The following is a 21,919-nucleotide window of genomic DNA, read 5'->3' as shown; positions in this document are numbered from 1 at the left end:
AGGCGCCGGCGAAGGGCGCCCGCCTCGCTGCGCTGCGCTTGGGGACGGGTTTCAGGGGAGCCCCTCCTGCCTCCCCACCCGGTATCCCACCCCTTCCCCGTCCCTCTCAGCCTCTTTTCCCCCCCTCTTTTTTCCCCCTTCTCCCAAATCTTGCCCCCTTCCCCAGCGAAGGTGTTTTCGCTCCCTCCGTCTCTTAGCTCTGTTTTAACCGCGGGGGGGGGGGGGGTGTTATTCACCCTTCCTTCACCCGAAATTGTCTTGGGGGGGGGAAATCTGCCGAAAACCCAAATTTGCCAGTCTGTGCTCGAGGCCTCCGGGCAGACGCGGCCCCCCGGACCCGCCCTGCCCCGACCAGTTTATCCCAGCACTGCCCCGCCGCAGGTACTGGGAGGGGATTTATTTCGGGCATCAGCCAGCGCCCCCCCGGGGCACCCTATGTCCTCCCCAACCCCAGGCATCGCACCTATGGAGCGGGAGGTGTGCCCCCAGCAGGGACACCGCCGCTGCCCCCCGGCGGGGGGGGGGGGGGCGCCCCCGAAACCCCGTGCCCCTCCCCGTCACGGGAGCAGCGGGTCCGGGGTGTCGGTGTTCGGGAGCCCCGGGGGTGCCGGCCCGCCGGGGTCCCCCCAGGCCCCCGGCCCGCTCCCGGGTGGGTGTTCCCCTCCCGAGGGGGGCGGAGAGAGGCAGGCCGGGGCAGAGGCAGGTTTGGGAAGGCCCCCTCCCCTGGCTTTCCGGCTGGCCCCGCCAGGCAGCGTCCCTCCCGCACCCCGGCCCGGGGCGGGGGGGGGGGGTCCGCACCCCCGGGGGAGGCCGGCTCCGGGGCTCCGCATCAGCGTGCCCGGGGCAGGGCTGGTTTTGCGGGAGGATGCGGGACCCCCTGCAGAGAGACACCCCCGGCCCCCGTCATCCCCCCCCAATACCTGCCGTGCCATCGCGCCCCGCAGCAGAGGCAGCCCCCCAAAAGCAAATGGGGGGAGGTCTTCCCTTACCTGAGCGCTGGCCCGGGGGAGCCCCGGAGAGGGGGGGTGCTGGATCCGGCTCGTTTTCTCCCGCCGTGTCCCGCAGCAGAAACTTCCTCCGACCGGGGCCGGGGCCGGGGCCGGTGCGGGGGAGCCGGGCTGCGCCGGGGGGACCCCGCGGCCGGGGAGAGCCGCACACCCCGGGCCGTGTTTATATGTAGAAAGAAGGGTAATTTGAGTGCTTATACCAAGAACCGGGGTTGTTAAGTTTGCAGGCAGGCAGCTAAACGGTGCCAAGTGCGGGCAGGGAGGGAAGGGGGGGGGTGCGGGGGGGAGGCTGGGGGTGTGTAAGAAATAAAGAGCAATTGTCAGAGGCGAACAAAAGGCGGAGGATGGAAAGGAGCTGGGAATCCCGGGGCAGAGCCCCTCGGCGTGGACTTGAACTTGGGCTTTGACACCGTCTGCCAGGCGCAGAGAGGCTCCGGGCCGGGCGAGTCGGGCTGCGCGGGGGGGTGACAGCAGCCTCGGCGGCGGAGAGAGGGGGTGATGCCCCCCCAAACACCCACTTTTGCGGGGGCGGGGGGAGGCACTTAGCTTCAGGATACGAGTGATTCGGGGAATAACCCAGACGGGCTGAGATCCGACGGGCTCAGTGCACCTCCCGATGCAGAGGGGGGCGGCGGGGGGGGGGGGACCCCGTCGGGGCTGGCCGGGGCCAGACGGTCGGGGGGGCCGCCTGGTTCTCACAGTCTGCGCCCGAGCCTGGATTCTCTGCACGTCCCGGCCGGTCCCCCCTTTGCTACTATTCAGCACTTAATTGAACATTAATGGCAGCTGGGGATGAGGTCATTGGAGCCGGCTTTTCTCACACATTTTTCATGCAAATCCGCTAAACTCTAAACAAATTTGAATAAAACCCCCTTTGTGAGGGCCCTCCATGGTGTTTTTCCACGGGCCGCTCCGCCTGTCTCCGCACACTTCATCCGGGGAGGGGGGAGCCGCGGGGAAATGAGGGGGTGTAGGGGGGTCCCTGCCCAGGCCTGGAGCACCAGGCAGAGCCGTGCGTAACACCCAGAGAAGCTGTGTCCCCTGCTGGGCTCCCAAATCCAGAGCCCCCCCAGGACGTGCACTGCACAAGCGAGGCCCCGCACCTCCCTTTGCATCCCCTCCCATAACACCAGTTCTCCCAGTAATATCCTTTAGCAACACCAGTTGCCCTGTAACACCTCGATAACACCGGTCTGCTCCCAGTAGCATAAGACTTCCTGCAATTAACACCGATCCCCCACAGTAATACCAGCCCCCTAAGTAGCATCAGCCCCCCAGCAACCCAAATCCCTCCCAGTACCACCAGTGTCCCCAGCACCCCTTGCTGCACTGGGCAATCGAGACCCATTGCCTCTCCATAAGGGGGTTTCTGGGTGCTCGCGGCCGCACAGGATAACGGCACGCAGAGCCCCCGACCCCCCCTGCTCCGTGCCTCCGCAGCCCCTGCGCAGCCCCCATTAGCATCCCTGCGCACCCGGCCCCCTGCCCAGCCTTGAACTTGGCCATGCCGGGCTGCGCTCCTTCTGCCTGCCTGGGCTCGCACAATGCCGGCCTTGACCCATTGTTTGCTTTTTTCGGATTTCAGCTGGGAAAGCGGCCACCTCGCGCAGCCTGCCCCGAGCACGCCGGGAGCCGGGCACAATGGGGAACCCTGCTCTGCAGGCAGAAGGGCTCCAAATCATTTGAGAGACATATTCATTATATTCTTTCACGGGGGTCTGTTTGCATTGGGTTTAGCGGTTACTTCCCAGACGGGGTTCAGACCAAATAAAGATCATTTAGCGGCGAGGGATTCGCTTGGGCTTTCAGGGAAATGTGCCTGATGCGGGGCACGGCGCAGCCCGGCCGCTTGGCTCTCGGCTGCTCGCGCTTCCCTGTTGATTTGCCTGGGTTTATTTTGTGTCCGTTGCTCCTCCATCCCGAGACTGCACCAAATCACACGGCTCACTTTTGCAAAAGGGAGAGTTTATTTTCAACAGTGCATGGGGTGGGGGGATTTTAATGGGAGACAATTACAGCCAGTACGTTTCTCTTACAGGAACAGAGAGGGTGCAATCAAACAGCAGCAGGGCCGCCTGGCCCAGACAGACTCACGGTCCTCTGGGCCCCAAGCACAGTGCCGTCAGGACAGCTGCGCTCCCACCGCTCTGCACACCCGGGGATGAAGAGCTGCAAGGGCCAAGCTCTGCTCCATGAGCAAAGCCCGGTGCTAAAAGCTCCCTCCAACCTTCATGCACCCGGTATTTTGCCAGGTGAGACGGTGGCTTGCTCAGATCCCCCTGCCTAAGCACTGTGGTCCTGCTCTGGGGTATTTAGGGCATCGAAGACAACGTACAGGAGTGATGTGGGATGATCCCCTGGGTTCCTGCGTTGCCCTGGCTCCCTCCCCAAGGCTGGACCAGCGTAATTCAAAGTGATGCAGAAACCCTCTGTGTTCGTGAGCCAAAGCCACCTCCTCTCTGGGGCCGTCGGAGGAGCAGGTTGGGACCCTCCTGGAGAAACCTGGAAACGTCAGATGGCAAGTCTGGGCAGGTGGTAGCCAACTGCAAGAAGGAACTCACAGGCCTGAAAAGTCCCTTCTCCACTCGCTGAGACCTAGGAAGGAAAGGAAAAAAAATGGAGCAGTTACCATCTCCAGCAGGAAAATGGTCCAGCAGCACTAAGCTGAGAACAGACCAGCTCGGCTCACTGATGGAGCGAAACTCTAACCCTCTTTCCCTGCTCACCACACGCTTCCCACGCCTCCAGGCCGCCCTACCCCTTCCTGACTGGCAAAGCCACGGTCCCCAAGATGCCAAGCTCCCCCTGCGCCCGCCTCAATCCCCTACCTCTGCCTGCCCCGCACACCGCCAGCCAGGGGAGGGCTTGCCGCTTGTCCTTCCTCCCTAGGCTTTGGGGCATGGGATTACTCTGCATGTCAGAGCCACTAAAGGCACAGCCCTCTGATGTTTTAATCTTCATGTTAACTTTCCCTGCCCTCAGCGCCCTTGCCTGGCTGGAGAAAGTGATACCAAGCCACCGAGCTGGAGCCGAAGCTGTGACGCTCAGTGAAAGTCCCCTTCTCGGCTTTCCCCACGCCTCCTGGGGTTTGCCCCATGCATCTTACGCCTTGCAGAGGGTTCTCCTCCCTTTTTCCTCATTTTTTTCTCTATTTCCTTTGCACTTTCCCCATGGTGAGCATGGATCCCCTAGCACAGCCTCTGAACCCAGTCCCATCCCTTTGCCATTCCCCCTTTGCTTTGCCTATAAACTGTTATGCTGGAAGGAGTAAAGACTAATATAACTAATTCTTGAATCCACTTGGATCCAGAGTGCAAAAGGAACCATCAGCTGGCTAATTTATTCTTTTTATTGCACCAAATTGTAATTTTATAAAATATTGCAAATTTTATAAAATATTTGCAAGCCCATTTTAAGAGATAAATCTTCCGTGTGGCTCTCTAATGAGCCGCCCTGGGAGTAGCTGGCATGTGATCTGCTGTAGGTCGCACCGCGACGTTCCCGGGCTGCAACTGGATGAACCACCGTAACTCTTTGAACTGTGCAAATACTCTACACTCTGGGGTCCAGGCTGCAATTTGCATGGGTATTTTTTCTCTCTCTTAAAAATAGATCTTCTGTAACCCCTTTATTACAATATTCATAAAGCACTTGATGGAAATCCGAGGAAAATCCCTTCCCTTTCACAACTTTGAAGCAAGCCTAAAACGTAAGAGAGGCTGAAGCCAAACACACCCCACCTGCGTGGGTTTGGGGAAGGACTGCAGCCTGTCTCTGGAGAACTATGGTGCTGAGAGGACAGACCCCACGCTGGCATGTATGTAGGGAGACCCAGGCTGCAAGAAGCCAAGGCTCAGCACTGCTTTATCCTATGTGACATTAGGAGTCACCCCCAATGTCCCGCCAAGGCTGGCAAGGATGTTAAGGTCAGGGCAGATGAGATGTGAATGGCAGCGGATGCTTTCCCAAGCCCAGGAGAGGAAGAGGAGGCTGAACCCTTGTGCTCACCAGGGAAAAACCTTGCAGGGTAAAGACTCCTGCCCTTGGCAGCGACAGCCCCTGCCTTCTGCCTGGGCAGGCTGAGCTTGCTGCGACCTACAGAGAAACTCATCTATGGTGCAGATGGAGAGGATGCTTGTTCGTATGAGACATCAACCCACCCTGGAAATGATGCCCTGCCTACCTGGTGGGTTTGCACCTTCCAGCACTTAGTAACTGGGGGCAGGAGGGGCTGGACCAACCCAGAGGATTTGACATAAGCTTCAGGAAAGCCCAAAGTTCCTATAGGCACTTTCCCCGTGGACAGAGTTCAGTCTAGCATTGTGGGTGCCTGCAAAAATAGGGCTCCACCAGGACTCGATCCCAGCCCAATGCTGCCTTCTCCCCCCAGCACCCTGCGCTGGGAAAGCATCCTGCAAAGTACCGTGTGGATTCATTATCCCTCTCTTTTTTCAAAACGATGCATAAATAATTGCAATTACAGATCAGCCTCTGCCCCAGCAACTGCTCCTCTGCCTCCCCATGCCCTTACAAAGCCAGTGCTGAGGTTTATACACTGATGAACTGCCCCACCACAGCAATTCTGGGCGGTGGGAAGAGCAAAAGAACCCCTCAAATAATGGCAAATGGAGGCAGGACGCTCTGCCTAATCAGATTCCTGTCCCCTATTGAGGCCAGGAAGGAGGGACCCCGCTCCTCCCCTGCCCTCAGCCCAGCCTCCGCTTCACCGGCTCACACGGAGAAACTTTCTGGACAATTTAATCTCGCCAGGGTGTTACTTAGAAAAACCTTTTTCACTGTCAATTTTTTTTTTTTGCCCTCCCTCCCCCCACCCTTTTTTTTTCTTCCCTCCCAGCCTTGATTGAATTTTGCAAGCCCCTGATATCTTTCTTTTCTGTAGGGATGCACGCTGCTTATGCAAATACCAGCCTTTCATACCGCCTCCCTGGCTCAAGCCCTCCAACTTGAATGTGACCAAAAGCTGTGCTCTCCCCTGCTAACTCCTTAGCACAATTACACCTCCATTCTGCTCCAGGGGCCCGGCGAGGGGGGGGTGGAAATCATTTTAAACTAATAACACGTGCTGTTTGCTTTGGATAATTACAAGGGAGCTTCGGCTTCTAAGAGCTATGAAATATTCTGTTCGGCGGGGCGGGAGGGAGGCTCCGTGTTACGCCTACGCGGCGAGTTTTATCTCCTGGCGGAGATGCTCGCACGGCCTCTCGAGGCTCCCTCCATCTCGTGCTCGTCCTGTGCACCTGGGCAAGCATTTACATTTCCTATGGAGGAACTTCTCAGCTCTTTGGGCTACGGGAGAGAGGAGAAGACGGCTGACATTTTTCTTATCTCAAGTTACAATTTCCTGCAAGCATCAAGATAATAAAACATCGGAGATGGGCAAGATGAGCGAAATGAATGCGTCGCCTGGCTCTCCTGCGGCAGCGCGGGGAGGACCGGGGAGAAAGGACACCCGGGGGATGCGACTGCTCTGCCGGCTCTCGTTTGCATCGTGGCCCTGCCGTTATTGTCCTCCTGCCTTGTCTGCTGGGGAAGTTTATGTAGAGGGCTTTTGCTGGGGCGAGGAGGAGGAGGAGGGGAGTTTTCCCCAAAAGCACCCAGGAATCTGTCAAAAGAGGGACAGAAAAGAGAAGAAGAAGAAGAAGGGAGACAGAGAGTGGGAACGTCAAGGACCCCTGACTAATGAATAGCAAGTTTGCCCTTGAACCTCCCTGGGCTTTGCCATTCCCAGGCTCCAAACAAGGGCTGATGCATGCTTGGGCCCAGCTGCAGGGGGACCAGGCTATGGTTCATCTCAGACACTTTGACAGCCCGGGCCTTTTCCCCGCATAGCTCAGACTCGGCTAACTACTCCCCTGGCAACAGCTCAGTGCAGGAACCTGCGCTGAGGCCCTGCCTGCTGCATACAGAAGTGCGAGGAGGAGGGGAGCCGCTGGGAGAAATTAGCTGGAGACCGGCTTAACCCATCAAATGCTGGGCAGGCGTCACCAGCCCCGGCACCCTTCACTCCGTCCCCGGCTCAGCTGGCCAGGTGCTCGCTGGTGAGCGTCCGTGGCGGAGCAGGAGAGGGGCAGTGAGATGGGTTAGACGTGCCAAGTCGCTGCGTATCGCAAATCCCATGACCTGCTGCTTTGCCAAGACCCAGCGCCTTGGACCTGGTGGAGCCGAAGGTCCTCATGGTGCCAGGGATGTAGGAGGGAGCCAAAATAGCCGGCTGGAAAAGACCACTGGACACTGAGCAGGAAGGGCATGGACTCTCCCCGGTGTGGCAGGGACAGGGCATCCCTCTGCCAGCCAAAACGAGGGCTCAGGCCAGATGAGAGAGGCACAAACTTGCCCCAGCCGCTCTTTCTGCATTGCAGATCAAAGGCAGGGGACAAGCTGGCCTTAGGGGTCTGCGCTGAATGGCTGGAGAGAACAGGAACGAGCACCCGGCGGCTCCAAAGCACGACCCAGAAACGTTCCCACATCCCAGCCCCATATAAATCAAGGGGGGGAAGAGGGGGGGGCTCCATCCCGGCCTCTGTTTTTACAGAGCATCTTTCATGTGCAGCCCCTGAGAGAGAGGGCTTTGCCGAGCTTGTTAAGGACGGCTCCTGCGCCAGGCAGAGAGGGGGACGCACCATATGGAGAGGAGAAAAAGAAAAGGGGACACTGAAAATGGAAAATTATGCAAAGCAGGAGGAGAGGCGCTGGGGGAAAGGGGGGAGGGAGGCAGCGAGGTGGTGGGGGATGGGGAGAGGGGAGGCTGGGAAGGGAGCCCTGACTTGGGGGACACCAGTGAGCTGGCATGGGGGCAGCAGGAGGGACAGAAGTTTCCTGTGACTGGGTGCAGGACAGCCCTCGGCACCCTTGGGTGCTGTCGCTGAAGGGCAGCTCTCCAGCCTGGCCTTCCCCGAGCGGGTCTGGGCTGCGCTAGGGCGATGCCCGGCTGGGCCGCGGTGGGTGCACCCTGCATCTGGAGCCGTGACGCGCTGGGAGATGCAGCGAAACGGGGCCCACGGTGACCTACTTCGGAGGTGTCCTCAGGACCTCCGTTACTATGGCAATGAGGTGGCAAGCAAACATTATGGGTTTTTTGGTCAAGGCTTTTGCTTTTAGTCAATCACAAAAACCGGACTCATGCACCAAGGTGCCGGGGGCCTTGTAAGAAATGGCCCTGAACAACAGCAACTTCAGCAAGGGCCTGAATTGCCCCTGGATCTCAGGCACCCACACAGTGATGGTGGGCACTCGGGTGAGTTAAGGAGAATCCGAACCCAGCTGCCAGAGCTCTTCCCTTCCCCTTGGTCCCTGGAGGGACCCCCTGGTCCCTGCAGGGTCCCGGTGCCACAGGGTGGGCTGTAGCCCCGTGTGGCTCAAGGATGCTGTATGGGCACAGGAGTGAGAATGAACTTCCCAGTCCCTCGCATGTGTTATTGCCCAGCTTGTGCTCAAACTCCAGCATCTGGCCTAACGTGGTGTTTGGAGAAATGACTTGGCTCTTCCCAGCCCAACTGTGGAGCTACTTCTCTCTCTTCTGGAAACCTTGGTCACATCTCAGCTTCTGGGTTTGGATCACCTTTGGGAGACCACCCACCCTGACACTGTGAAAGCCCCTCCATCCCAAAGCCACCCTGTGCCTCTGGCTTGCCGGAGTCTGTGCTGGCTCCCTGTCTGTGGGCCAGGACCACCTTGCACATCCTCACTGGGTGCAAGCCCCCTTCTCCAGCCCATCTTTCACCCCAGCATGGAGAGCCACCCACCCAGTCCTCCAAAAACCCCAAGCTTGGTGCTCATTGCTCTGTGACCCCTGCTTGGTCCCCTCCATCCCATTCCCGTCTTCCCCTCTCAATGGCTTTCATTCAGAGCAGCCGGTGCTTTTCCTTCACTCTTCTCAGCATCACCGAGGAACACAAACTGCTCCTGGCTGCCACTTTTCCTCCCTCTTGGCCCCAGCACAGCCTTTGATCTCACACCTGTCTCTACCACGCTGCTCCCTTTTTTAGCTCCTTCTCCTGTGTGTTGCACCAGGAAACCTTCCCTTGCTGCATTCCAAACACACCTCTCTATTAATGCCTTCTACCATGTTTCCCTCCATTTATGATTGGTAAATTTACCATCAACCCTCGTGGTCACCCTACACCCCCAAACCCACATTTCAGGCAAGTATGGGGCAGATTCATGTGGGGCAAGTGCACGGAGGTGGACTGGTACACAGGCAGGCGTGGGACCATGCCTGCAGAGATGGGCACACTTGCTCCAGCATACACGTGTTCCTGCCTGCACATGCCAAAACCTGCATGTTCCTGCCCACGTTCCCGCTGCCGGATCCGAGGCTGTGGGATCTCGAGGGGAGCTCTTGTTCTCCCCTGGGGCACAGGCGTTATCTGTGCAACACAGCTGCAGGCTGGGATTTGGGCTGTTTGGTCTTACAGTCACTAGATGAAAAAAATGCTGTGTCCATCTTCTAGTTTCTTCAAGAGCCATGCCCTGGAGTAAGGATACACGTGTTGGCCAGATCGTCAGTAAAGCCCTGGAATAAGCTGTAGGCACTGAAGAGGATTCATCTAAGCAGCACACAAAGAAAAATAGCAAAAAATAAAGTTCACGGGGGCACAAGGAAAACAGAGCTTCCACCCACAGAGCAGCTGTGTGGGGCTCCAGGGACAGGCAGGCAACGTGGGAGATGTTTCAGAGCTTGCTCTCAAGACGATGCATTTGCAACCGCTTCCTTTCTGCAACCGGTGGAGGTAAACTGAGCTACCTGCCCTGCAGACACACATTTTAATCCGTGTATCTTCAGGCACACGTACATGTCCTGGGCTTCTTTAAGGCTGGCTAGCCACCATGACAGAATGATGCAAAAATGAGATGTGCCTTCATGGGAGAGGAAGAAGAGGGATGTCTTCTATCCCCTGGTATCCTAACACAGGCAAGAAACTGCCCCTCCACGAATGAACCCAGGCAAAGGAGCTGTTTGGTGTTCTCACTGCAAATTCCCACCTGCTAAAAATGGGTGGTGTGGGGTGTGGGGGGAGCATATGGGATTCAGGGCGTCCTTTGGATCAGGCTGGCCTCAGCTGCCGCGCTGGAAGCTGAACTGTTTCCAGGGAGGATACGGCAAGAACAGCAAGTCCTGCCCAAGTGACGGTCCAAAGCGTTGGCACTTTGTCCTGATTCAACCTTGCCCCAGATTTCCTGCCCCTGGCATGCATCCAGGTTTCTTTCTCCTTGACCCATCTCCATCAAAAGAAGTGCTGTTACGAGTCTCCGCTCTGAGTTTCTAGTCTACAAATAGAAGCAAAGCAGCGCCTGCTCCAGAGCCGAACATTTCCACTAAACCCTATTTTGATGCCTGTCCTGGCGAAAGAAATCTTTGGGGACTGTGCCCCTTGTATGAGATGTTAAATATTTCAGCCTCCAGCAATACAAGACACCGATATGATATTAAACTATACAATTGCTGTATGTCCCTGCCTTCCCACCCCAGCTGCAGAAATGCTCCACAAGGGCCCATCTCCAGCAAATATTCCTCTGGACGGGGACAGGGAGCCAGCTGCCTTGAGCACTGGGGAAAGATGTGTTTGTCGGGCAGCAAAGCTGGCTCTGCCATCTCGCCCGGGGAAGCTGTGCCATGGGAGCTGCTAAAACAGCATTTCATTTCCAAACAGGGCCCCAGAGACCTCTTGTGTGAGGGGCTCAATAGAGCAAGCTGGGGGAGTGCAGAACAAGGAGACACGACCCCAGGCTAAAAATAAGCCAGACCCCAGGCTTGTTGGACCTTATTGCTCTACACCAGGGTTCAGGCTGGTCTGTCCCCTTGAATCAGTGCATCTCTCCTATGTCACCACCGATGGGGAAATGGCGAATTGGGATTTTTTCACCTCCCTCTTCCCCCCGTTTCCCTCCCCTAACTCCTTTTCCGCATCATAAGCAAAGTCCTAATAAAGCTCCCATCCCCACTGCCAGCCCTGCACCATGCTCCCAGCAGAAAAGAGATGCAAAGCCACGCTTGGAATCTGATTCCCCGGCTTTAAACGCTGCTCTGCCAGCAAAGTGCGACTTGAAAGCTCCCCTGTCACAGTTACAAAGCTCTGAACAGCCCTTCCTCGGATAATCACGCTTATCTCCAGATTAAGAAAGAGAGACCTGCAGCTGAGGCTGGTCACATGGGCTGGGATGTGGGCAAATCTCTTTTAAACAATCCCCATATAGCTGTGACCTCCACCGCAGCCCAAATACACCGTCCCTCGGTCCCACTCGAAAACCAGCTCTGGAGACATGACGGAGCATGTGAGAGGAGACCATGCTGGAGAGAGGGGGGGCAGGAAGGAAACAGGGGGGAGGAGTGAGAAAGCGATGGAGAAGAGGAGGGTGAGAAAGACAGAAGAAGAAATAAGTAAAGGGAGGATGTGGAGAGGAATAGGATGTGGTGGAAAGGGAGGAAGAGTGCATGGATGGAGAGGGAGGATGATGAAGGACAGGGAGGTCTCTGCTACTCTTCCTGCTGGGGATTAGTTGTCCCTGCACTGTCCTCAGTTTAACTCTTCCCACTCTGTCCCCGGCTGGCAGCCTAGCCCGATTACGTGACTCCAGCTGTGCCAAGCAGCCCTGGCAGGGCGAGCACGTTACCTACTTTGCTGCCACGGACTCATTAAGAGGCTTTGCTTGTGTGGGAATAGTCATCCCAATGGGAAAAGAAAAAAAACCCCTTTTGCAGATCAACCTGGCAAGGAGCTCTGACAAAGCGGTTTCCGCAGCCCTGTCCAGAGCTTGGGAGCAGAATCAAGGAGAGGCAGGGATGTGCAAATGGGTGAGGAGGGTGGAGGGGTGGGAAATCAGCTGGAAGGGGTCCCCAGCAAGGCCCCTGCTCAGGGACGAGTCACTGGCCGGGGAAGGAATTGCCAGCCCTTTGTAGGGTGCTGGGGCCTGGTTCTTCTTTGTGATTAAAGGCCACCTTGCATCTGGGTCAGGCATGGATGACACATTCACCCTGTGAGCAAATGAAAGGTCTAAGCAACCACAGAGTGACTTTTTCCAACGGCAGGTTCCCCTCTTATATGCATGTGGGATTAACAAAATTACTTTGCCATGGAGGAGCCCAAAGAGCTCCGAAATGGGCACAGATGCAGAGCACTAGGGCTGGACCTCTCTGAGGATGCCCACGATCTGCTGGCACCGACTCAGGGTCCAGATGCGAGGCTCGGCCACCGGCTGCAGCTTGCCGGGAGGGACCACAGTGCTGCCTGCCCGGCTGCTCATTATTCACCCTGCGCAATTAGGCACCGCTGATAAGTCACACGAAATTGCCTTTGTTCTCCAACTGGATGACCTGCGTTTCACGGGAGTCCCTTTTTCCTGCACTTTATTCACGAGTCACCCACCATACCTCCTGCTGGAATGGCAGCAAGGATTTTGGGGCACTCTTTGGGCTGGCCATGAGTGCTTCCTCACAGATGCCCCGTGCAGGTAGATGGGGAGGTGCAGCCTGGCCTTGCCCACCTTCCTGGACTTCTCTGAGCACAAAGGAGGGCTGCTCCTCCCACAGCCCACCCTGCCCTGCTGTGGACGTGTCAGCTCTCCTCCAGGCAGGTGGCTTTGCTGTTCCCTGGCTATGACATCTCTTCATGTCACCTCCCAGCTCCCCTCCCAGCAGCAGGGGAAAGCCCAGTGCCGCTGCAGAGCCAGTGAGGGAAGAGGCGTCAGCCCTTGCCCAACCCAAACCCTGCGGATGCCAATGGCCACCTTACCTTGTTCATCAGGACCTTCCCTTTCCTCCTTGGCCAACCCATCAAAAGCAGTCAACCCCATGCTCTGCTGCTCTGACCAAGCCATCTCCCACCCAGGTTCCCTGCAGGATCAGCCCCACACCATGGTGTGTCAGCTCCTGCTCTCCATCCCTTCACTGCCAGCACCAGGACCCAAGTATGGAAGAGAAGGCAAAGTGGATGGGAGCCAGCATGAAGCTGGGTGCCACTGAACTCCACAGCAGACAAGCTGTGCTGCAGCAAAACTTCCCCAAATGACCTCTGCTTCAGAGCAGCCTTGTGCCATGTAATTCCCTGCTCTTTTGGCAGCTGCTCAGAAGCAGACGGGAGCATGGGGAGAAAAGACATCTTGGCTCGTTCTAAAGCTTCTTCCCAGTCTGCTCAAGAAATGTATGTGGGCTCTTAAGTCTTGTTGATTTAAGGGAAAAGATGCAAAATTAATTTAGACAGGAAATTAATTAGATGTGAACTGGTGTTTACATCTCCCTACATGTACAATGAATTCTTGTGTGAACCTACAGAATGCAGATGGATGGATGGATGGATGGATGGATGAATGGATGATAACAGCACTCTAGGAATGACATTATGTGCTGGTCCATACGCTGGGGGTGTAGAAAGACTTTTCTCTGCATTGGTAATTAATAACTCTATCCTGAGCAAATGTTGATAAATCCTTTATAGTGCACGTTATCTCTGTCTCTCCAACTCCCGTTCTGCATTTCCATTTGCCTGTTTCCACTGCTCCACCCCTGGCACCCGCACGCTTCACTTCCCTCCCATATTTTGTAACTGGTAGTGGATTTGACTCCCTTTCTGGAGAGGCAGGCGGAGGTTTTGTTGCTGGGGCTTTGTGTGAGTAATCATGTTTGTATGTGCATATACAAAGATGGATACAAATCCATTGGAAATAAACACCTTTTAAGGGACTTGAGAGAGAGAGACACAGGGCAGAGGAGAAGAAAGAGCCTACAGACCCTCAGCCAGACAATCAGCAAAGATGAAGAGAAAGACCCAGTGAACCAAAAAAAGCCTCAGTTCTCTTTTAAACTCTCCATGATTTGCAACGAAAGCAGCAGATTCCCATCGCTGGGAAGCCCAGCTCCACCAATGCACCAGAAGTCACAGCAACCCTCAGCCCTTCTTCTCCCAGCTCCACACAGCTCAATTACCCCAGGCTGCCAGGCTGCACTGAGCACACCCCTGCCGCCCTGCATCTCCCCCGCCGCTGAGACAGCCTTTGCCAATGGAAGGAGTACAAATATATTCATTGGCACCTTATCAGACATGCATGCAAAACTAATTAACATGGGGAGACATGCAAGCTGCCACCCAGCCACAAATACACACCCACGAGCATGCACACACACACGCACGCATGCACAAGGCAACCCTTGTCTAGGGGGGACATTCAAAAGGCTTTGTCACTAATTTAGGCATCTGTCTCAGTCTGGTCTGGTCCTCCTGGCTAGGCTGGAGTTGTGGTTTTTTTCCCACTCTGTTTGACAATGCTGGGAACATGCCCGGAGACCCCTCATTCAAATCACCCCTTGACAATGGTCTCATTGTGTGAGCATATAGAAAAGGGAAAGGATGGGGGAGAAGATGTGGAAGGGGGGTAAGGAATTAAAATGTGAACCCAAGGAAGTGTTTACTAACACAAGCCTCGCAGCTGCCTTGTCTCTCCTCCACCCCCTTCTTCCGCCCCCGGCTACTCCAATGGCCCAGCTTGTCCCCAGTGCGAGGCGGGCAGCGGGGCAGCGGAGAGGGAGCAGGAGCAGGGCTGCACAGAGGTGTACAGAGAGATGGCAGACTGGAGGGATGATGCCTCAGGGCATTTGAGTCTTCGGCAGTAGGGGGGCAGGTACGGGTTTGGGAAGACAAGATGGAGCCAGAGATGCCTTGGAGAGGATTAGTGACTTAAAATGTCCTGGGAAGGACATCTTCATGGAGGAGTAAGGGATTTATTGGTATAACCACTGCAAGGCTTTCCAGGGAGGGACAAAAATGTTTAAACCTGGCCTTGTGGATTAGAAGAAGCGGGCAGACTTGCCACACGGCTAGGACTGCTCTCTTTGGTGCTGCTGCCAGACACACTACAGTGCAAGAAGAAAGGGAGGGAGCAGCAGGCTGCCAGGGCTGGGGGCTCAGGGAACAGACCAGACTCCCTTCAGGACCCAACTGTCTGCCTACTGCTAGTTATTAAATAGCAGGAGAAAAAAAAATAGGAAAAAATGCCCCCAACGCCCTGACACCCCCCAGCCACGCCTGGGGAAGGAAATAGCGAAGGTGCAGATGGGGGATGTTAGCCCTCAGCCCACTGCGCTTGGCTGGCCTCGGCAAACACCGTTCAGCTGGAAATGCCCACGAGTCGGCAGAGCAAAGGGAACAGGAGCTGGGGAGGGGGAGAAGATGATGACAACGTTTTCCATATATGCAAATGCATCTGCACAAGATACCCAGAGGGAGACAAAACAAAGAGACCTCAAAGAGGCTGCCTCCGAGACCCGCACAAAGCCGGTTACCTCCGTACACCTATGGCATTTGCACGTGAAGACCTGCGCAATGTGAGATGCGATGCTGCCCAGAGGTTCCCCCCATCTGAGCATATACCAGCCCAAAGAAAGCCTGGTTGAGGAGCCCAGTAAAAGCTGCAAACACAAATGCCACAATCCCACGTCCTCCTACACAAACAGATGCACCTTAGGAATACAAAACTATTCCTGTCCCTCAGCTTAATCAGAGAAGAGAAAAGCTGTGACACAAACACGAAAGAGCCCTGCCTCGGTGTGGCAGAGGTAGCCCAGCTCCCCTGACATTGCTCCTGCAGCCAGATCTACCACCTGGACCTTTGTTTGGTTTCCATAAGAAGAAAGGTAAGAGATTTCTGGACATTGCTATAAACAGGGCAGGGCAAAACGTCACACAGAAACCCAAGAACATGCATGATGGCAAAACATTTCCTTCCCACAACCACTGTGACAAAACGAAAGTCACTTGTGCAAACATTTCTGCTTAAAAAAGGGAAGGTACTGCCAAGTAAGCAAATCTGTGCTTTTTATCCAAACAAGTGGTTGTGAGCCGTTTTATTGCCACATTCCTCTGCCCCAATACACAGGGATAAGCACTCGACATACAGTGACATGTCAGGACTTGGGGACAGAGCTGTGGTTTTAATAGGGCAATGCAGACACCAAATGAAATAAAACCCTACAGAGATCAACTTGCCAGGACTCAAGGCTGAGAAAAGCTATTTGACGGTAAAGAGAAAGAAGGACACTCATGATTCTGCTCTCATTTCCATGCTGTAAATTTGGGCAGCTTTTACTGAATGCAATTAAATCTTCACTTAGGATTTAACCCGGTAAAGTTGAGGGCAGACCTTAGTACAAGACCCCCCTCTGGGCTCTTCCCCCCAACTTGCTCTGCAGAGGTCAGGAGGAGTTGTGAAAAAATTGAGTGAAAAAGCAGGGGGATTCGTAGCTCCTAGCCAATGTGGCTATTTTAAAGCCCCCTCCATCTCTGTCTTGGCTGTTCTTTCCTTCACCAGTCATTTGTCGCTTTGCTCATGAAGCCTTGGCTGCAGGGGAAAGTCAGTACCAGCCTTGTAAGCACAGAGACTCAAAGGTATTTGGGCATCTCTCTCCTGGGCATCTCTTTCCTGAGCTGAAGACCTCAGCAATCCTTCAACGCATCCAATCCCTGCCTCTGGGTCCTGATCCTTCCTTTCTGATATCCCAAGGGTCCCAGTGTGGTTCCCATGCAAGACCTATGCAAGAAACCACACAAGACCCTGTTATTAACACCTGTATCACTATTCTTTAAATTTTACTTTATTCTAAGACAGTGCATTTCAAAGGCGCTTTTGCTCACTGGCGCAGTTTAACACTCTGGGTTTCACAAGCAACAAGTGATAAAACTCCTCACCTACTTGCACGACATAGGTAAGGTCACATATGGGCTGTGACCTTAAATCTATACATGCCTTTCCCCTCAGATGTTGAGAGGTGTAAATCTCCACATCTCATTAAACAGCTCTGCAGATCACTCAGAACAGACTGCCTCACAACATAACTTTTCGGCTGGTCACTACCCACAAATGGATGATTTTACATGACATTTATTCATGCAAATTGCAGAGGCTGTAGTCCGGTTACCCAACAAGAGCGTAAAAAATTACAGTTTAGATGCATAAATGCTGGCACCATCACAGAAGGCATGATGAGACTGGATACACATCCCTGGGTTTCAAATGCAGTGCAACAGAACTTAAAGCGAGTCCTCATCAGATGGGGGTTTATCAGGAATGACCCCCCCCAAATGACCCAGGGGAGGCAGAGGAGGGCACGTGCAAGGCTGCAGGGGCTACAGAGAAATGAACTTCTCCTGCTGCATGTGCAGGAACCTGCCATGGGGAGAGCACACGCGACATTTTACGTCACTCACAAAGCCTACTCTGTCCAATAAAGTGGGGAAGTAAAACAAAGCATGAAATCCAGGCATAAATTAGCATCCCTCTAGTCTAGCTTTATTTGTGCTGCTGCTGCTGTGGATTAGCATCTAGCTGGCTGACAGGCTGATAGGCAGACAGAAACAGGGAGAAATAAAAAAAAAAAAAAAAGTCAGTGGGTGTCTATTTTTCCCTATGGTTCCTGGGATGTCTGCCGTCAAAGTGCAGACAGTGTTCATCCCTTTAGGACCAGAATTTTTCCATCTTCCTGGGAGACCAACAGGCTCTGCAGGAAAGCAAATCCCCCTGAGATGTTTGTGCCTGCGCCCTGCAAAGTCGGCACCTGTCATTGGACTGCAAGCCCAGTGTGAACCCATAACATCCTCAGCCGGCATCCCTCCGGCATCCACAGTATCACTCTGGCAGCATTTACAGAGAGCCACAGAGCCCCGGGAGCAGTTACGGTGCAGGGCTGGGAAACCTTGAGGATGGCACCTCGCGGCAGGCACGGGTGGGGAGCAGACGCCCCGGGATTAGCTCTGGATCATGTTCACCAGTGCTTAGGGCAGCTGCTTCCTTCACTGCTTGCAGCCATGGCTGGGTTTGGTACCTGATCCCAGATGACATGACCGGGATCTCATGCCGGCATCTCCTCTCAGTTTGTGTCAGAAATGTGTCACTGCCAGCTCCTCAGGCAGGGGGACCTGCAGAGAGCTTCCATCGGGCTGTCATGCAGCCTCCCGCTCCTCAGGGCTGCATGGCAAAATGAGTGGTCGTCACCGGAGACGTCCCTTCTCCCCGGGTTCAGTGGCCTTGTGCCCACCCGCCCTTTCCAAGCACAGCCACAAAGGGACAACGCTAAAGAGGTGCCAATCCTGATGGCCACCACCCCGGTCCTTGCCAAACCAGACAGCCCTGCCAAAGGACATGTTGCTGTCCTAGCAACTTCAGGCACCAGAGAGGAGCTGGGATGCACAGCAAGGATGATACCAACATAGCACTCGTGCCCAAACTGGGGAACAACAGCAAACTTGACTGTTCAAAACAAACTGCAAAACCCATTTCTACCCTCATTGAGCCATTCACAGCTTGCTTGGGCTCTCAGGTCACAGGAGTTCTCTAGCCCCTGCCTTAAGGGGTTGCCTGTCACTTAAGGAGCCAAACAGAGAGCTCAGTTTTTAGGCTATGGAAAGCAAATTCTCAGCCGTTTTCAAAGGTGGCCTAGAAAACAGAGACTAATTCTGCATAGCCATAAAGTGAGTCCCTCAGGAGCACAGCATGCAGTTCGAACACCCCAGTGTCCCTCTGCCTGCTAGTGTGACACTTACTGAGTGGGTCTGATCAGAGGACGCAGGTGTGAAAATTCCCCAGAATGTAGACGATCCCTCCTCTGCAGAGCCCATGCAGCTCCTGGCCCCACAGCCAAGTGCACCAGCCCTGTCGAAGACTGGTGCCAGCAATCCCGGGCTGACCCCGGCGGCCAGGCTCTGCCTTTGCAGTGTGGAGCAGGCAAAGCCTTGCTTGCAGCTGGCATCTGTGAATGGTTCCGCATGTCCCATGCCCATATGGGTTAACATAGGCAGCTCTTCCCCAAAGGAGGCACAAGGGTACTCTGCAGGGCTTTGAGACAGCCGCAGCTGGGAATAGCCCAAGAAGAGGGGATGTATCCCTGTTCCTCCAGCCATGCCTCCCCCAGCATGCATGACCCAAGCCTGAAATAAGGCATATCATCACCATCCTCATCCCAGTGCACACAGCAAGACAGTCCCCTCCACATCCACGTACCCATAGAAGCATCTGTGGAAACATCCCGTGGTATCAGCAGGACGGCTTCTTCTAGGGGCTTAGAAGGAAGGGAAGAAGGATGAAGACAGTGCAGAAACCTGAGCCTTTGTTTCCCAGCACTTAGCCACGTTGCATGCTGTCAATTAGGTAGCAGAGACCAGCCACTTCCTACCATATCCTCAAGCTCTTGCAGCAACAGCAGGCACTCCTTTAACCTCTGGCATTTGGGGATGGAAGGAGGCAGAAGTCAGTCAGAGCCTACAGAAATGCAACAAGCTGCAGGGAAGATCTTCCCTTTGCAAGGAAACAGTACCCTAATGGGCTCCCCAGCCAGCACTTATCTACATGAACCATTTGTTTCTTCCCCAAGCTCTCAGCTTACTCTCCCACATCACCCATCCACCTGATCGCAAGCAAAATGAGTCTGATGGGTCCCAGCCTAGCACTCACTCATGAGCCCTCTGTATTTCTACTCTGGTCCTCAGTGCCACACCATCGGGAAGCTCAGCCAGGGGACGGTGCAAGACCACAACTGCTTTAAATGCTTGTACAAGTCCAGACTCATGCATGCAGTTTGCCCTTCATTTTGGAGAGCTCCAGTACACTTCTGCATAAGATATATTAAAACTTACACTGGTTACAGCACATTCAGGCAAGTGGCCACTGGGGCCAGGGTGATGCCTATGAAATGTATCACAAATGGACTGAAGGAGCACATTCCCCTGAGACACTGGTCTGAGTGGCAACCTGGGACATGTCTGCAGCAGCCTGGGGAGATCCTGCATGGTCCCATGAGGACACCACAGAGACAGCATCTCCTCCTCTGGCTCTTAAGCAGAGTCTCCCACAGCACTGCACACAGTACATGACCTTTCAGTTAAAGCAAGGACCAAATAAATTTTAAAAGGCATTTTTTTCCCTATTCCTGGCAGTGCAGAATTCAAATGCTGTTTTGCAAGCTGTCCCCAGAGTGAGACAGACCCATACATGTCCATAAGCACAGCCAGCCTGCACCCATACAGCTTTGTCCCCACTGCCTCCACAAGCACGTACACAGATGTGCATCCCTCACTTGGTCTCTTACAAAATAGGGTGCCAGGGACCAACATTACCAATTATTACCTTCCAGAGGCTGAAGCACACACCACAGACCTTTGCTTCCAAGTTTTCCTGTGCCCAGGGCCATATGACAGTGGCTGGGACCACTCCTGAGAGTCATCAGTACGTCTGGTGGCTTAAACGGTACCCAAACCAGCCAGCCACCATCCAATCCAATGTGATCCATGACACTCTGAGTTGTCAGGCTCTCTTTCACTCCCTGTTCAGTGTTACGCAGCATCCTAGACTGTCAGCCTTGAGCTTTGAATACCAGGAGTCTGGATCCCCAAAATTGCTAAACCTGACTTGAAAAAACCAAGTATTTGGAGGGATTTTTTTCAGACCAGTAATGCCTAAGGCCTACGAGGTCTTTGACTTGTTTCCAGAGTTTTCCCTGCAATGATGATGTCCCTAAATACATTTCTTGTTAGCATCATTTTATTACTTTTAAGTGAGAACTGAGACTTTCAAACAGCCCTTGATTACAGTTGCTGGGGGTTTGCAACAGACACCCCAAATCCCAAGCTTTGCACTAAAACCCCTGTGAATCATTCTGGTCCAGCCTTGCCAGCTGCTTTTCTACCCAAAAGGTGCCTGCCCTTGAGAGCAGGATAATGAAAGAGGGAAGGAAAGCTGGAAAACAGCCATTTCTGGGACTATGAATTAAATCAGGAGGAACAGTCCCAAAAGCCTCTCCTTGGTCATGATCATCAGCTACTCGTGAAGCTCCCACCAAATTTGTTCAAGTGAGAGCCAGAGGAAGAGACACATTGTTCCTGCCTTGCTAGATTTTCTGCCAGGCTTGTCAGCAAGGCGTGCTCAGCTGTGGCCGCCTAGTATATGCAAACCTGGCCTGACACCCTCTCATTTGCGTGGGTTTCTGGACACCTTCCTCTGCCTCCTGCTGCCCTCCCTAAATCACAAAGCCAGCAGCATCACTTGCAAGGTGTATGCCCTGCCAGAGGCAGCAAAGGCGTGCTCCTTGCAGTCTCCCAGACCCAGGCCTTCTGCCAACACCGTCCCAACATGGGGCACGCAGGCAAAAGAGCTGCTGGAGGAATCCACACCAAGCAGCGCTAAGCACGACCTTTCTGCTTTACAATGGTAACCTGAATCCTAAATACTGGATTTCTAGGCACGCATTAAAGCCATGAGACAATGGAGACGGCGAGGCTGGGGCTGGCTGCAAGCCAGCTCTGTGCCGGCCCTGCCAGCACCCAATGTTTCCCCATTTCCTTCTTTTTTTGCCCTGGCAGATAAGCAAAGTCCCCCTAAGCCAGGAGGCAGGTGCATGCACCCGTGACTTGGGGACGGTGCATGACTCACCCCCCATGGAAGGTGGATGCCCAAGAAGACCCAGAGAGGTGGTTGTCTTCCTCTCTCACTCGCTCTCTCATACGAGCATTGCTTCTCCTTTAATTGGTTTCATTCATGGCGGCTCTTCGCTAAATGTAATTATGCCAGGCTCTCTCCATCTGTCTGCGTTCAGGAAGAGCCAACGCTCTCAGTGTTTTTATTTTCAATCTTTATTTCTGCATTAATCCCCCCCTCTGCAGCTCACATGCACAACAATGTCCAGGACCTCCTGAGGACATACAGGCACCAAATGAAGAGCAGGATTTGTCCCTGGGTCTCTCCTGGCTGGAGGACATTTTTTCACGGGGAAAGCCCCATATCTCAGTCGCTTTCTGTAACCACCGCCATCTCTCAATGATACCTGCACAAGCCAGTCCTTTTGCAGACACACAAGAGCTGTCTAGGAGCCCAGGCAAGAAGAGATAGCTTGATTTTGTCTGCACCCACAGACGCAG

The 21,919-nt window shown here is 54.4% G+C and overlaps 1 long non-coding RNA gene across 2 annotated transcripts in view; it reads right to left on the bottom strand.

Moving 5' to 3' along the window:
- Positions 1-2,958: 2,958 nt before the first annotated feature.
- Positions 2,959-21,919, bottom strand: part of LOC142039007 (uncharacterized) — a 40,961-nt gene continuing 22,000 nt past the window's right edge. For both annotated transcript variants that reach the window (XR_012652776.1, XR_012652777.1), the window contains exon 3: positions 2,959-3,602. This is a non-coding gene — a long non-coding RNA (uncharacterized LOC142039007). The remainder of the gene's footprint in view (positions 3,603-21,919) is intronic.

This window comes from Buteo buteo, chromosome 13, assembly GCF_964188355.1.
Source record: "Buteo buteo chromosome 13, bButBut1.hap1.1, whole genome shotgun sequence".
NCBI classification, from domain to species: Eukaryota; Metazoa; Chordata; class Aves; order Accipitriformes; family Accipitridae; genus Buteo; species Buteo buteo.
The sequence above is the reverse complement of the archived record's forward strand: the minus strand, read 5'-3'. Positions and strand labels throughout refer to the sequence as shown.